This window comes from Petromyzon marinus, chromosome 21 (assembly GCF_048934315.1).
Source record: "Petromyzon marinus isolate PM22_M1 ecotype Great Lakes invasive population chromosome 21, UKy_Petmar_22M1.pri1.0, whole genome shotgun sequence".
Lineage (NCBI taxonomy): Eukaryota > Metazoa > Chordata > Hyperoartia > Petromyzontiformes > Petromyzontidae > Petromyzon > Petromyzon marinus.
This window is the reverse complement of record NC_133687.1, coordinates 10,779,873-10,789,802: the sequence shown is the minus strand read 5'-3', so window position 1 is coordinate 10,789,802 and position 9,930 is coordinate 10,779,873.

The window sequence follows — 9,930 nt, the reverse complement described above, 5'->3', positions numbered from 1 at the left end:
CTTTAATGTTGTGCACCAGGCCCCATGGCAACCAGCGTGATGCCACCGACACTGGAGATTGTCAGATGGCGGTGGCCATGGATTGATCCTGTCCGCTTACCGCGTCTCGAGTGAGAATGTGAAGGACGCAGGATGGGTCACGATCCCCGCTTGCTGTCCTGCCGCCGCCACAACGCGACCCGGCGTGTTTGGGAGTCTTGGAACCACGCGGTGATCGCGTCGTGATTGGCCGAGACCATCTTCATGCCACTGCCAAAGCTGCGTCGTGCGAGGCTTATGGTTGAGTGATCAAAATAGCCAACAGGTTGTCGTTTTGGTCACGCGATAAATCGGATAACACAAACGTCGTCGGGGCAAAAAGAGTCTCGCGTTTGTTTCTTGCGCCGCTCCACGTGAGGGAGGTGACAGAGTGGGTCTTTGTGACGTCATAGGCATCAGCCACGTGGCTTGTAAGGGGGTTTCCCGCCATCGGGCTGCTCGTAATGGCGGAGCCAGGATTTTCAGGTGGAGGGGGGGGCAACCCCTCCAGCAATGAAAAATGATATAGGAGTTGTTAGTAAGTAAGGAGTTGTTAGTGAGTAAGGAGTTAAATTTTGATTTAAAGCTTTCGTGACTGCAGTAATTCATATTCTTAGTTCTTTCGGTAAAGTCACGTTGAAGGGAAACAACAAAATAATTTTTATTGTTTTATATATATTTTTATTGTTTTATATATATTTTATTATTTTGTTGTTTCCCTTCAACGTGACTTTACCGAAAGAACTAAGAATATGAGTAAGGAGTTGTTAGTAAGGACTTGTTAGTATGTGAAGAGTTAGTAAGTAGTTGTTAGTGGGTAAGGAGTTGTTAGTAAGTAAGGACTTGTCCCCTGCTTTTTGTTCGAGGCGTGTGCGGCGATGGCGCAGACGTCGATCGAGGGGTCGACTTCGAACCGCGTGGTGTGATCGGCATCGCGCTCGCTCAAGGTGCTGATGCCTTCAGGGAAGTCGTGGACTCTGTATACGCAACTGCGCACAATTCTGAGTCACTTATCACTGCTTTGCCGTTACTTATTGTCAATTATTGACTCAGACTATTGCCCTATCATCTCATAGAGTCCCTGACGCACAATATGTTACACAGTGGCAGTGTGGGTCGCAAAATGCCGATTTATTACGAATAAACCCCAATGATCCGATCGAAATTAGGGATTTCGATCGGATCATTGCGGGGGCACGTGCCACCCCCCCTCCCCCCCCCCCCCCCCCCCCCCCACTGCTCATAATAATAGTGATAAATATGAACGGACTCGTGAGTAATCGGCTACAGGAAAGACAAAAAAAGTTTTTTACAACTTTGCGTCAACCCAAATGACTCGGTCATCTGTCTGATCGCCCCAACTCTTGGCAAGGCTATGCACGTAGAATATTGTCTCTCTCTCTATCTAAACAAAACAAAAACCCCCTTGATTTATTTACAAAACTATAAAGGTGTTTAGGGGTACCGGGTTAACTTCTGCACCACGTGAATGTGACGTCACGCGCACGCTTGTGCCGAGTTGCATTGTGACGTCAGTGATTCGCTTCCCCACCCCACCCCCCCGTCTTACCCCCCCACCTCTCTCCCCCCGCGCGTGCGTTCCAGGGCAATGTTGAGTGAAGGAGCAGAGAGAGGGAGGGGGGTGGGCCGGGTTTAATACCCCCCCCCCTTACCCCGCCTCCCACCCCCCTATCTCTCTCAGACGGTTGCGGTGACCTCTGCAGAAGCCGTTGCTTTACTGCAGGCGGCAACGTTGAGCGAGGGAGGTCCTTAGACGCGAGTGGAAATTCCACATTCCCAATACGAGGGCCAGTCTCTCCGTAGGATGGTGACTTTAAAAAAATTTTTGAGCCATAACGCCAAGCGGCCAGCAACAGACAGCGCCGTTAAAAGTTGTAGTAGAGTTAATAATAAATAAATATGCAAGTTTATTATTGGAAGAGTTCGATAAAAATTAGACGTTGATCGGAGGATGAAATTCCGAAGTGGAGCAGTGCGAGGAAAGAAACTAAAAGAGACGATTTGTGATCTGAAGTGTGGCGAGTGGGTGAGTGAATGAGCGAGTAGGTAAGTGAGTGGGTGAATTAATGAGCGAGTGGGTGGGTGAATGGGTGAGTGGGTGAGTGAATGAGCGAGTGAGTGGGTGAGTGGATGGGTGAATGGGTGAGTTAATGAGCGAGTGGGTGAGTGAGTGGGTGGGTGAATGGGTGAGTGGGTGAGTGAATGAGCGAGCGAGTGGGTGAGTGAATGGGTGAGTGATTGGGTGAGTTAATGAGCAAGTGAGTGGGTGAGTGAATGAGCGAGTGGGTGAATGAGTGGGTGGCTGAGTGAGTGGGTGAGTGAGTGGGTGAGTGAGTGAGTGAGTGAAAGAGCGAGAGGGTGGATGAGTGAGTGTGTGGGTGTGTGGGGTGATTGAGCATTGCTTTGAGTGTGAGTTGTGACCGAACAACAACTGTACGATGGTTGAATTCGGTATGGATGAGACGAAGCGATCAGTGTGTGAGTGGATTCTTGCATCTATCTTTGCGGAGCTTGTGAGCGTCACCCCCCCTCCCCCTCGAATACAGCGTGGTGCTGGGTTTTCTCCGGGTTTCTCTCCCACGCGAAAGCCACGCTCTCATTTCTGATGGCATTCACGTTCCACGCATCCCAATGTAGCAGGACCATCCTGCTAAAAAAAATAAAACAAATGTACATTTTGAAACTCGGTGGGGCTTTTCCTGGATTAAACACGATGTGCAGGAGTGTATATATCCTACTTGCGGGCCAAAGGGAAGATCATATCACGCTCAGTGGGTTCCACCCGTTTCTAAATAAAGAATTCCATTGATTCCATCGATTTCGAAAGTCTTGGAAGGCGTCTGGCTGTGAGGACTTAATCTTGGCTGGGTCCCACACTAATGGAACGTGCACCCCGAAGCTTCCTCAGATTTCTGTATTCCACGTGACTCCCTTAACCGTCCTCTCTTAGATTCCATTCATTAAGCTGAGTGAGTACAGGAAATAATAACAGCACTCCATCGTTCTTTATCAATCTACTGCTGGATGAAGGCCTCCCCACAGGCCGAGTGGGTCCAGGTATTATTTTTGCCATACTTCACCACACTGGTCAATGCGGGTTGGTGAAGGGGGTTGGGGGGGTGCACCCGTTATTGGTTCGGACATTTCTGATGCCAGTAGTCGCCCAGGGATCGAACTAAGGACGCAGGGACCGGAGCACAGTGCGCTAACCGCTGCGCCTCCACTCTGCCAGGTCGATTCCATCGCTCCGTCTCCCGGGCGGTTTCGTCCTCTCGGTCGCCCCTCCGTTGTTAGTCTCGAAACATAGTCAGCTGTGCCCCCCCCCCCCAACCTTCGGGGCCATGGCGCGTCTTGACTAAGGCCCCCCCCCCGCTCACTTCTCTCAACCGATTCTAAGACGGCAACAGCGCAAGTCACCGTCATTATGTTTGGCATTCGCGCTCCGACTCACTCACAGACGAAGGAAGGCGCCGGGGCAGAGCTGCACGATCGTAGAACCGGCAAAATCGTCGATCAAGAGATTTGACCTCGATCGTCAGTGGAGATGAATTGCGTCCATTCCCACTCAGTCGACCCATACAGTGAGGGAAAAAAGTATTTGATCCCCTGCTGATTTTGTACGTTTGCCCACTGACAAATAAATGATCAGTCTATAATTTTAATGGTAGGTTTATTTGAACAGTGAGAGAGAATAACAAATAAATCCAGAAAAATGCATGTCAAAAACGTTATAAATTGATTTGCATTTTAATGAGGGAAATAAGTATTTGACCCCTCTGCAAAACATGACTTAGTACTTGGTGGCAAAACCCTTGTTGGCAATCACAGAGGTCAGACGTTTCTTGTAGTTGGCCACCAGATTTGCACACATCTCAGGAGGGATTTTGTCCCACTCCTCTTTGCAGATCTTCTCCAAGTCATTAAGATTTCGAGGCTGACGTTTGGCAACTCGAACCTTCAGCTCCCTCCACAGATTTTTTATGGGATTAAGGTCTGGAGACTGGCTAGGCCACTCCAGGACCTTAATGTGCTTCTTCTTGAGCCACTCCTTTGTTGCCTTGGCCGTGTGTTTTGGGTCATTGTCATGCTGGAATACCCATCCACGACCCATTTTCAATGCCCTGGCTGAGGGAAGGAGGTTCTCACCCAAGATTTGACGTTACATGGCCCCGTCCATCGTCCCTTTGATGCGGTGAAGTTGTCCTGTCCCCTTAGCAGAAAAACACCCCCAACGCATAATGTTTCCACCTCCATGTTTGACAGTGGGGATGGTGTTCTTGGGGTCATAGGCAGCATTTCTCCTCCTCCAAACACGGCGAGTTAAGTTGATGCCAAAGAGCTCCATTTTGGTCTCATCTGACCACAACACTTTCACCCAGTTGTCCTCTGAATCATTCAGATGTTCATTGGCAAACTTCAAACGGTCATGTATATGTGCTTTCTTGAGCAGGGGGGCCTTGTGGGCGCTGCAGGATTTCAGTCCTTCACGGCGTAGTGTGTTACCAATTGTTTTCTTGGTGACTATGGTCCCAGCTGCCTTGAGATCATTGACAAGATCCTCCCGTGAAGTTCTGGGCTGATTCCTCACCGTTCTCATGATCATTGCAACTCCACGAGGTGAGATCTTGCATGAAGCCCCAGGCCGAGGGAGATTGATAGTTCTTTTGTGTTTCTTCCATTTGCGAATAATCGCACCAACTGTTGTCACCTTCTCATCAAGCTGCTTGGCAATGGTCTTGTAGCCCATTCCAGCCTTGTGTAGGTCTACAATCTTGTCCCTGACATCCTTGGAGAGCTCTTTGGTCTTGGCCATGGTGGAGAGTTTGGAATCTGATTGATTGATTGCTTCTGTGGACAGGTGTCTTTTATACAGGTAACAAGCTGAGATTAGGAGCACTCCTTTTAAGAGTGTGCTCCTAATCTCAGCTCGTTACCTGTATAAAAGACACCTGGGAGCCAGAAATCTTTCTGTTTGAGAGGGGGTCAAATACTTATTTCCCTCATTAAAATGCAAATCAATTTATAACATTTTTGACATGCGTTTTTCTGGATTTTGTTGTTATTCTGTCTCTCACTGTTCAAATAAACCTACCATTAAAATTATAGACTGATCATTTATTTGTCAGTGGGCAAACGTACAAAATCAGCAGGGGATCAAATACTTTTTTCCCTCACTGTATAATAAACGAACGTCGAAAAATAACCGGGGGGGGGGGTTAATAATTATATCATTCGCGGGTTAATCACCGCGTCGATTAATGGCCCATCGATCCATGGATCGAGTAATGATGTGACCCCCCCCCACCCCTTCATTTCATTGGCTAAAATCAGCGAGATCGGTGATTCCGTCAGAGTCCGCTTCCATTGCTACCACGACGCCCGCTGTGTTTATGCGGACACGGACTGCGATTGGTTCCGAGGTAGCTGAGGGTGGTCGTGTTGCGTGCTGCTCGGCCTGTCGTCCCAAATGAGCGACAATTTTACGATGTAAATGTTGGTGAAATTTGGCAATAAAAAAATGTTGACTGTGACGCCGATACACACGCATACATAGCGGCCTACACTCTCCCCCCCCCCCGCCCCCCTTCAATCGACGTCCACGGGACTCTTTAAACGGCCACCGCAAAGCAGAGGGCGCGTTGTGAAAAATTGGTTAACCAGGGAGGCCTACAGGATTCGAACCGACCTGAGGATTGTTCTCTAATCCGTGTGTTCTTCTCTCGCTTTCTCTCTCTCTATGTCTCTCCGTGTAACTCCACGGACGCATCTCTCAGTGAGTTTCAGCAAATGGGGTGACCGTAACATTAGCAAAAACAACAACATTTAGTTTTTTCATTTCTTTCATTTCATTTTGTTTGGTATAGCCCTGTGAGCCATTCTGTGCAACCGCAACAAACAAAAAAACAAAAACATGAAGAAGAAAACATCTTAAAGTGACTATGTGCCTTCGTGCAAACAGAAAATCCAAGAAAAGACAGCAAAATATTGCAGGAAAAGCACCGTACACCAGGTCTCCCTTGCAGTGATAAATAACAAATCTCAAATGGGCTCACGCCTAGTTAAATAAAGACCGTGAATTGCAATGATCCCATAAATATTAAACAGGAAGAGCCACACCGATGGCTTTGCATGTCTGCCGGATAAGGCACGCATGGCACCAAAATGATGTCACGTTTGAGTGTAAACTCACGCACGTGTGAAAAGACAACTCAATACAGATAATAAAAAAAAATGATTGGTTAAGTCCTCCGTTTCAACTGAACCTCGAGACTCTTTCTCTCTCAGGAGGGTCGAGTGATCGAACTGATAATCGGCAGAGTAATCGATTGCTTGAATAATCGGATGGCCCAGCGTAACAATAGTGTTCGAATAATAATGTGTAAAGGCGCAGCCCTGTAATTGCTCGCTGGCAAACACTGCTGGGGGAAGGGACTCCAGCTAGAGGGAACTTGTGTTGATATATTGTGAGCGTCCTTGCCTACAGACGCCTGGTTGTTCACCAACATTGCTTGCCCGCATCTCCGATTAACATGGTTGGCCGCGTACGGTGCGAAATAATACAGGTTTTGTGGGTTAGATCGCGTAAGTATATAAAAGTGCCGTTAAACCCGCCACCACCCGACACAGCCAATTAGTAAGGTTTGTCACGTAAACAGAACGTGGCCAATTCGTTACTAGTACAGCACACCGGTGTGTTGGAGAGCAAAGCCTCAAACATTTACAATCTCAGTTTGTCGGGTGGTGGCGGGTTTAACGACGCTTTTATATATTTACGCGATCTAAAACACCCAAAAAAAACCCCTGTATTATGGATGATGTTGGTCGCGAAAGCCCACGTGTTAAACTGTTGGTGCGAAAGAAGTTCAACATACACACAGACACACGCGCACGCACATTCATACCGCTGAATGAACAGAGGCGGTGGAGTTGCATTTACGAAAATCGCCTTCATCGTTTTCGACTGCCGCACCGGATTAATCGAATCGAACTGGCGACCTCGGCATCAGCAGGCCCAGTTCGATGCCCATCGTCAATAACCCAACCGATCGGTGGCCTCTCGTGTGGAAGCGTGGCGACTCGAGACGGTGATGTTGGCAGTCGCGGAAGACTCAGGAAGGCGGTGAGTCATGACGAGCAGACTTTGGCTTGTGTGTCGGAACAAGCATCCGTCTTTCAATGTATCCCTCGAGTCTCAAGTCTCGTTGCTCGGAGGCTTCTGGCTTTGGGATGCTTGGCCATGCTATTGATATACTCGCCTCTCTATTTGCCTCGTGTGTGTGTGTGTGAGGAAACTGGTGTGCCCGGGGAAAACCCCACCTCCGCATACGTGGGGATACCACCCGCAGGTCCAAACAAACGGGTTCGCGGACTCGCCTTCTGTACTTGCATGTATTTGATCACCCTTTTAGTGCCCCCCCTCCCCCCAGCGGGTGTGGGTAGTGTACACAAATCTCCGCGTGATCCACCAACCCTTGCCCCTCCAAAGCAAGCTGTCATGGGTCGACTGACTGAGATGACTGGCCGATGCACCACATGTACCCCTACTACGCCAACTTGCTGTGCTTTCGCCAACCGGCGCTCCGCTCGTTGTTGTGAGCGTCGCTCCTCTGCCCTCCGTTGTTGCTGGAGGGCGACTGCCTCCAACTGCTCAGTAGCAGCAGCAGCAGCGTCCTTCACGAGCCTCCTCCACAAAACAAAACAACCCCCTGCCTCCTCGTTGGTGCCAGACGTGAAAGCTGTGGTGAGCAGTGCCACGTGGTGGAGGACCAATTTTAATTGGCCATTCCCCTCATGGCGTTTGTAGCCACCACGGTGGCCAAAGAGGGCTCTGGACGGGTGCGAGGGGACTGGTAACCCCGTCCACCTTTAACCCAAGGACCACCAAGGCACGTGAAAAGAGGCGCTCACACACACGCGTGCGCATTGGTAACGCGGGGCTGGACGAGAGCTGTTCGTGCACGCTGCTGGAGCCGCCCTCTCGTGTGATCTTCCAGGGCCGTTCCCCTAAATCTTCTCAAGAACATTGCGCGTGTGTGGCCTTAAAAGGGACATTAATGGGCGATGTGTTTAGGGATATTGCCCCTCGTCGTAGCACGTAAATTGTTATAAAAGGCACCGTTAATTGTGGTTGTCTTGAGGAACGTGCATCGTAAATAATGTACAGTTTTGCATTAAAAGCAAAAATGGAGGGGTGTTGCTCGAAACGTCGCCTATGAAATAATTTTCCTTTCAAGCCCACAGTGATGATAGGCAACTTTTCGGGCAATGGTCCTACATCACAACACATACTATATTTTTTTCAATACATTTCATGCGCTTTGAATAAGGGTAATATCCCGAAACGTCGCCTATTTCCTATATATAATTTCATTTTTCTTACGGCAACAATGTCAATGACGTAATGTGTTGAGTTGTCGTGTTGTTGGTACAATAATTGTGTTTCAACAACCACTCCCCAACGCAGCAGCAGCATCAACACAACATTTAGTTCAACGTGTCGCTTAAATGTAGGCTACTAGTTCCGTTACGGCCCTCCCCCATAGTATATACACAAAGACAAAGATCTCCCGTATAGCCTTAACAGACCTTCTGGGGCAAGTGTTGTTAGCGAGCACCCATGAAGGTCGGCACGGCACACGACAGGGTTGGTGGTTGACCAGCACCACGCCACCAGGTCGTCATTTGAGACTGAGTCAACCTAGAGGAGGACCCCAGGACCGGGACCGGTTTAGATATTCGTCTCTAGTGTGGGTGGCTGTGAGCGGGAATCGAACTCGGGTCGCCGGGTTTCACTACCGCTCCCCACATAGACACACACACACATACACCGGGGGGGGGGAGGGGGACTCACTATAATTTATCATTTAACAAGTATGCTGTGTGTGTGTGTGCGTTTGTGATGTTATGCGTTTACAATTATTTATTCCTGCCAGCCGGGGCCCTAGCTAATGGGCGGTCGCTGTCCATTTCAGCACCCACCACTTCCACCCACCACCAGCACCACCCCCGCGCACTCCTCACTCGCCATTGCTGCCGCATTCAAGACCCTGACGTCACCCTCTCTTTACACAAAATGCAAGTGATGGGGGGGGGGGGGTGTTCGGAGGGGGTGAGGGTGGGTGGATTGTGTGGGGCGGGGGGTGTCAGGGAATCGAGTCCTAGAATCGCTGTGATTCAATGGGTGATTCCCTCCCTTTTTTTTGTAATCGATGCTGCGATTCGGAGAGCGCCGCGTGTGTGTTTAATCCGCGTCTTATCGATTCCCTCTTATTGCAACAGCAACATCTAACGGTGGCTGTCTTGCGGAATATGTATTTAAAATTGTTTCTACGAGTATGGCGAATTTATGTGGCAAATCTTATGTTTACCTCGACTGTTGTTAGATGTGTATTTCTTTATTGTTGTTGTTGTTGCGAGCACACTATTTGTATTCGGCTACATGATTAACTTAACGTAATTATTTGGTGATGTTGATTTGAGGCTTTCGTGACTGCAGGAATTCATACTCTTTGGTTCTTTCGGTAAAGTAACGTAGATGGAAAAAAATAGATCACATGATTATTTTTATTTTATTCATTTTTATTTTCCATCTACGTGACTTTACTGAAAGAACCAAAGAGTATTTGGTGATGCTGCTGCTGCGTTGGGGCACAATTAACAACAACAAAAACACTCAACCCCGCTTTAGTCAACGCTACTGTGGCCCAGAAAAGGAAAACATTTACAGGAATAGGCGACGTTTTGGGCAATGATACTACGTCATAGCCCATGGTGTTCAATGAAGGAAACGTCGCCAATTTTCTTTTTACTTTTAGGGCCAGAGTGCTATTGACGAAGGTGATACTTTTTTTTTTAAATCAAACTGAGTGGCTGGTTATCTTAATGACATCA